At 39.9% G+C, this 7,717-nt stretch overlaps 2 long non-coding RNA genes across 2 annotated transcripts in view; one reads left to right on the top strand and one right to left on the bottom strand.

Annotated features, from left to right (window-relative positions):
* Nucleotides 1-7,717, bottom strand: part of LOC116686024 (uncharacterized) — a 22,029-nt gene that overhangs the window by 7,887 nt on the left and 6,425 nt on the right. Inside the window, exon 2 of the long non-coding RNA XR_004331128.1 lies at nt 7,111-7,118. This is a non-coding gene — a long non-coding RNA (uncharacterized LOC116686024). The remainder of the gene's footprint in view (nt 1-7,110; nt 7,119-7,717) is intronic.
* LOC116686023 (uncharacterized) overlaps nt 1-7,717 on the top strand; it is an 18,402-nt gene that overhangs the window by 8,114 nt on the left and 2,571 nt on the right. The gene's annotated exons all lie outside the window — the stretch shown is intronic.

Below are 7,717 nucleotides of genomic sequence, written 5' to 3'. Positions count from 1 at the left end.
TGATTAATTGCGAGTTAACTATGACACTAAAAGTCCTATGACATGAAAATGTCACTTTATTAGTTTTTTAACATTAATATGCGTTTCTCCAGCCTGCCTATGGTCCCCCAGTGGCTAGAAATGGTGATAGGTGTAAACTGACTTCAGATATGTTATTAGGGGACCACTAAGGTCTATATAAAAGAGACTTCAGATACAGTATTAGGGGACCACTAAGGTCTATATAAAAGAGACTTCAGATACGTATTAGGGGACCACCAGGTCTATATAAAAAACTTCAGATACAGTATTATGGACCACTAGATCTACATAAAAGAGACTTCAGATACATTATTAGGGGACCACTAAGGTCTATATAAAGAGACTTCAGATACATGTTAGGGGACCACTAGGTCTTAAAAGAGACTTCAGATACAGTATTAGGGGACCACTAGGTCTATATAAAAGAGACTTCAGATACAGTATTAGGGGACCACTGAGTCTATATAGACGGTTCATACAGTATTAGGGGACCACTGAGGTCTATATAAAAGACTCAGATACAGTATTGGGGACCACTGAGGTCATATAAGAACTTCAGATACAGTATTAGGGACCACTAGGTCTATTAAAAGAACTTCAGATACAGATTAGGGGACCACTAAGGTATATAAAAGAGACTTCAGATACAGTATTAGGGACCACTAAGGTCTAATAAAAGAGACTTCAGATCAGTATTAGGGGACCACTAAGGGTATATAAAAGAACTTCGATACAGTATTAGGGACCACTAAGGTCTATATAAAAGCATCCAAAGAGCACCATGTCATGGGACCTTTAATGCAATTAATTGCAATTCTATATTTTAATCGTTTGACAGCACTAGTTATTTTCCATCAATATCAACATCTAATCCATTCATCATCTGTTAGGCATCAGGACTACTGCACTATAAAATAGCAGCAGTGTACCGTGCAGACCTAACCGGCTGCAGATAAGCAGCCTCCAGTCCTGGATGTTGTGCGGCTGCAGCCACCACAGCCCGCCAGACTAAATAGGCTGGATGGGAAGTAGCTCCTCAGAAAACAACACATAACAAACATATCCCCTTCCTCAAACAAACATGTCCCCCCGTCTCCACATTATCACCTTAGCCTGAACAAAATGCCTCTCTTTGCTCTCCTCTGGATCCATGAGCTCAGGTACCCCGGCTTGTTTGTTAACATCAACACGAAAGAGCGGGAGAGAGAGGGAGAAGAAGGAGGGGGAAAAAAAAAATCAATCTAATACTGCAGAACTATCAGATCATATGAAATTATGGATTCTTGGTCTGAGCATTCAGCCCTTGTCTGCCGAGCTGTGCAAATCAATTCAAACAGACACAAAGAGCAAACACACGCCGAACGCCACAATAGGAAATTGAAGCAAGCAGAGCCTCCCTTTTTAAAATATGCCGCTACATATTTGTTTTGTGGATTACCATTCTGAAATGAAATTTGAACAGTTACTTAAAATAATATGCAAAAGATATTTCCTGCTCTTTTTTTTTTTTATATTATTCCTCTCCTCCATCCCCCCCGTCCTCTTGTTTGTTGGAGGAGAGGGGAGCGATGGTAGTGGCCACAGTGTAAACAGACACACAGAGCTGCTATGATGCTGATTATGTTTCCAAAACATATTTCGGGGGCCTTATCCCCATTGCAGGGAGTATTGAGTATTTATCCTCGCCATGTGTTTCTATATTGTGTTGCCGGTTCTGAAAAATGTATGACGATATCTGAAGCGCAGTCAAACTTTTACCAGGAGAGGAATCTGTGTCATGTTAGGCAACATTCACTGACATTGCCTGTTAAAAGGCAACCTTGCTCCCAGGTGGGAATCTCTTGTACGAGTAATATGAAGAGCAAATATTGTGAATCGAGGGTTTTAATGCAAGTATTCTTCTCGGTGCCCTCATTTTCAGCTCTAGTGTTTTCAGTGTTTTCTTTGTTTTTTCCAAGTTTTTCTCTGTGCGGAATGGTCTATCAAGTTGATATCCCTTAATTGTGTTTCATCTTTGGTGACACCTGAGCAGAATACGTATTAGAAATACCGTTTGGAATGAAATCAAAAATGCACCCACTCAATACACTTACTCAATTGAGGTGCTTTTTTATGAACCAACAGTATCACGTTGCAAAGAGAACAAAAGGCCTCTTGGATTATGTTCCACTGAGCTGCCTTTACACTCCTGTAAACCCTCGCCCTGTTATATCGCTGCCTGCCCGTAGCAACATCTCCGTAGCTCTTCCTCTGTAAAGGCCCTAAACATTTATGTCCCACACTTCTTCCTCCTCTTACTGCTTTTTAAAGGGACATTGTCCTACTTACCTACCTTTCAGTAGGTAAGTCAGCACTGCTTTGGGATGCCTCGGTTTCCCCCAAGGAGCCACTCAATGCCACTTTTAACCCTGCGTTGCTGCTTTACCACATTTTTTACAAAGCCATTTTTTGGAAACACAAAGTACTATGTCAAAAAAGGTAGTGTTCCAATGGGATGGTTGATTCAGATGTGTCTTTGTGTCTTTAGTATCTCCGTAATCCCTATGCTCATGTGAATGGAAACTGTTGCAAGTTTACCCAAAAATGGTTTGTGTTTACTCAAACATTTAAAAAAAAAAGGTCATTCGCCACTGTTTTTTCGAAGTCATTTGTAATCTTAAGTTTACAGTGGTCAATCACTGTCGTTGTAATCAAATAGTTATACAGGAAACCACTATGACATCACAGACGGGCACGCTTGTGAATAAGCATCTAAGTATATCTAACTTAAAATAACCTATTAGGAGCTAGTTAATTTACAATGTTTTGTTTGAATAACAACATTCAGTTAGTAAAACTTAAAATTTCCAACGTGATCAGTTTCATTTAAGGTATCGATCTGTTCTTTCAAAAATACTTTTTGTATTTTGCACTTCATTCTGTCATGTGATTGGTTGTTGTTTGCAGGTATGCACCACTCTTTGACGTCATTTTAAACATGCATAAGGTACAGGTCTATGGCAATTGATTAACGTTAACTAGAAGATTTAAACCATGGGGTCTCGCGGTTATATATTTCGCTGCGGGGCCCCTAGCAGGCTACTCTGGCCCTGTTATGGGAACTACATCAGTGTAATGGCTCTGCACAAGAGCCTGAATGAACACAGCCAACAGACGTCAGGTGTAGGGCTGGGACGATTTGTTGCTGTCGTTGACATCACCGATTATGTTAATGCATCGACGCAAATTATTTGCGCCTAATTTGCATCTAAAAACATTTTTGCAACCCGATCAATCAAAATATTATGTGAAATTACGTCAAAACCAGTGTCTGTAGCTTCCTGCGCAGCAAGGACAAGCATTGACAGACGGTGGGAAAGTTGGTTTTATATTGGAAAGTCAAACTGCGTAATAGATTTTTTGAATGTGTCTAATAGTCAACGTCTAGTAAAAAAACAACTTTACACAGCGGGTCTGCTGCGGTGTGGCGGCCCTGCATCCCGGCAAAGACTGGAGTGACTGACCTGCCCTCCCCCTCCCCCCCAGAGCCTCTGAAAGTGAAGTCAGTTTCCCCAGGTGAAGTTTTACACACCTTTACCTTTTAATTAAATTTGTCATGAATGTGGGCTAGTGTATGCTAAAGGAGAGTCAGCATCACCAACAGCGCTACATAAGTCAAGTCGCTTCCTCGTGATTTGTAAGAGCATTCTGCCCTTTGATTAGTTTGGATTTTAGTGAAGACAAGAACAGCAAAATACAAAACATTACAAACTGGCATGTTTGAATTCATGACGTTTACAGTAACAGAGGGTGGTTATTTCGGTGGCGTTACGTTACAACACACTACACAGTGCGTGCTGAGACCTACCATTTGTATTCAAATTCTGAGAAATGCGCAGGAGGAAGAGGAGGGGGGAAATGAAGAAGAAGAAGGCAGTAAACTGGAGAGACCAGGAGGGTCAGAGCAGGAGAAGACCACAGAAAGAGACGCAGAAATAAGTGAAAGAGAAAAGGGAAAGGACAAATTGACTGTGAGAGAAGAAGAGAAGGCTGCAGATTCAGAGAGAGGGACAGAGGCAGTGATAAGGGGGAGGAAGATGAAGATGACACGGAGGAAGAGGTCCGTTGTAAGGCCCATTTGTTATTACATATATAAAATAATGGATACTTTATCAATCCCACAAGGGGATTTACACACACATGCTCAGTACCTATACATGCACTAATGGAGAGATGTCAGAGTGGGGGAGCTGTCCATGGAAAGGCACCCCAAGCAGGTGGGGGTTCAGTGCCTTGCTCAAGAGCGACTTGGCAGTGCCCAGGAGATGAACTAGCTACCAGTCCACCACCATACTTTGGTCCGTATGTGGACTTTATCTAAGTAAGTAAGTCAGTAATATTTATTCATATAGCGTCTTTCACAGATATAAAATCACAAAGTGCTTCACAGTAAAATGAGTACAATATAATGCATTAGACACTTAAAAAAAAATGGAAAACACAAAAACAAAACCATAAAAACCCCACGTCTAACTAAAAGCCTGTTTGAACAGCAGCGTCTTAAGTTGCTGGCGACCCTCCGGTTCCCGGCCCAACCCACTATGGACTGAGCTACTGCCACCCCCGAACATACAGTGGTGGTGATGGCGCAGTGAATATGACAAATCCCTTTAGGGAGATCTGGGTTCAATTCCCACTGTTATACATCAACTATTGTGTCCCCGAGCAAGACGCTTAACCCCTAGTTGATCCAGAGGTGTGTGACCTCTGATATATAGCAATTGCCCAAAATTGGATTAAAAGTGTCAGCTAAATGACTGTAATGTAATATCACATAGTAGTGCATTGACATAAAATGTTGATATAGTTGATTGTGAAACAATATACTGTCCATGATGTTGACCTATAATTTCACATTTTGGCTAATTAGAAATAATCTCTAGTTTGAAGTTAAGGCTTCCCTAGCCGTCTGCTTTATTCCACTGTTGCAGTCAAAAGAAAATTGATTGGCTACATATTGAAACATTTGATAATTACTCCGTAGCCACCATGTTCCGTCAAGGATTAACTGTAAAAAGTAGAGTTGCACTGGGTGACGTGTTTCTTCATCACTGTGTATAGTGTCCAGATCCATTGGGTTAGTATGAGATGATAGTTTTTTAAATATAATAATAGGGCTGGGCTAGTTTTTATCGTGATTAATTGCATGATTTCCCTGATTAATCGCATTGTCATACGCAAAAATCCGATAATGAATTCAAAAGAACTGTATCGCGCAAATTTTATTTGCATTTGTAGTTCATACTTTTTATTGACCCCCATTGGGGAAATTATAATGCACACTCTGTTTGCTAGAAATCACTAAACACACGCCTGAAATACTACACACACACACATGCTCAGGGCCTTTTCATGCACAAATGGAGAGATGACAGAGTGAGTGGGCTGCCAGGGCTGGACCAGTGCCGTGAGCAGTTGGGGGGGTGGGGGGGTACAGTGCCTTGCTGAAGAGGACCTTGGCAGTGCCCAGAAGGTGAACTGGCATTTCTCAAGCTACCAATCCACACTCCTTACTACAGCCCGACCAATAAAGGATTTTTAAGGCCGATACCACGCAATTATTTGGTTATTCAAAAATCCGCTATCCCGATATATTGGTATTTAACCCTTGTGTTGTCTTCACCTTCGGGACCCTCTCGAGTCCCTCAGGTCAAACTGACCCAGGACTTATTTGGGGTTTTAAAAACAATTCTGAAATACAAATTTACTTCAGAATCTATTAACAAACATTGTCTTTTATCTAAATTTCAAACAGCTGAGATAACATATATGTTTAGGGAATGCATCAGTCTCTACTAGCACACTATTAAAATTGGAAGTGGGGTTTGTTTTTTATCATAAGGTTATAATTCATTTTAAAAATCCACTGTGAAAAAAACACAAGTGTCATATCCAGAATAATGTTCTGAGTCAGGAATACATGTTTATCTCAGGAAATAAGGAAAAGACGCTGATTTTTAGGAAGACAAAAGATGTAACTTGTGATTTTTCTTCTTGTAAAAATTTGAAATGGGTCAATTTGACCCGGGTACCGTACAAGGGTTAAAAAATAAAATCAGGGTTAATTTGACCCGGGACAATACAACATGAGGGTTAAGAACGTTCATTTCTTAACTATGTCCACCAAAATTTAAACCACTTCTAAACCTATGGATGAGCAGCGAGGCTTTGTAATGTCACCAGTGGTTGTGTGTTTGTTAAATGTGAATTAAAATTTATTTTACACAAACAAACCTGGAATGGCAAGTGCAGAAATATTACACAAAACTAGGGCTGAGCAATATGGAGAAAATCAAAGATCACCATATTTTTGATCCAATACCTCAATATTGACACCACAACAATATTGTCGTGTTGACTATTACTGCTTTTAGAAAATATTTACACAATGGCATTTTTGATAAATAATAATCGGTAATGTGGATTTAATGACTAAGTGGGTAAAGGCAAATTTGTCTGGTAAGTTCAGAAAATGACAACTTTACTGTAATGTAGCCTTTAAACCCAGGAAAAGACAACACTTATGCCATATTATATTACGATATCCAAAAGATGATATCTAGTCTCATATCCCAACATCAATATAATAGTGATATATTGCCCAGCTCTCTAACAATAAACAGGATAAAATGATTGGTTGTTTTGTCAACACCCCCCATCTCCTGGGTCCGGCTACAATCTGCCTGATATTGTGTCTCATCCTGACATAAGGAAAGCTGGTTTCACACAGTCTCCAAATATACAGTTATGGTAATTTAATGTATCAGGTGAGTCATAGCTTTGAGGCCTAATTTCATTCAACAAAATGTATAATATTGATATATGACTGCTGGTATTTTTAGGCATGCTGAGCAAAAATAACCTTGCCAGATGAGTGAAATCCTGGGGCTGGAAAAGTGTAGTTCTGCTGACACATGTCATTTATTATTCATTTCTTTTGACAGGGTTTTCTTTTCATAGTCTAAAATCGCTATAATATCTGTGTAAATGCGCTTTTTGTCAGTTCTGTCCACTTTTATTGGTGTTAATATGAGAGCTCCTCCATTCAACCAATGCATCTATATGAGGGGGCCCTTCTCTTTTCAGTGTCTGCTATTGGACATGTGCAAAATAAAGTTACACCAATGACTGTAAAATTGATGACAAATTCAGTGCTCAGCACACAGGTTGCTGGGAAAAAAAATACTTTTAACTCTATTAACAACGTGTTGCACTTAAAGTAAGAGTGTGAAAGCTAAAGCGCCAGAAATAGAAGCTGTTAGTAAGTACTGATCTGGATTCACCTCATCATTAATGTGATAAACAACGTAGCATTTTACCTAAAAATGCAGACATGACACAGTACACTCATGATCAGAGTTTTTCTTAGCCAACCATACAGATTAGTGAGTTGATGTGTCTTAAGCCCTATTGACACGGGATAAGTATTACCTGGTTACTTCTATTCATCTGTAATAATTCCGGAGGTTGTCTGTGATCTGAATCCTCCGATCATATATGTGATTTATTAAGATTCATTTATAAAATTACCCCGCAAATGAGTATTTCGCAGAACGCTGAGGTCTTGGGATCGACACCTGTGCGCCTTTTTATCCCTCTTGTGAAGATGTATAAGGGACGTAGGGGGGTGGGGGGGGGGCTGCGGACAATGCCTTTC

Source organism: Etheostoma spectabile, unplaced genomic scaffold (assembly GCF_008692095.1).
Source record: "Etheostoma spectabile isolate EspeVRDwgs_2016 unplaced genomic scaffold, UIUC_Espe_1.0 scaffold285, whole genome shotgun sequence".
Taxonomy (NCBI): Eukaryota; Metazoa; Chordata; class Actinopteri; order Perciformes; family Percidae; genus Etheostoma; species Etheostoma spectabile.
This window is presented reverse-complemented; position numbering and strand designations above follow the sequence as displayed.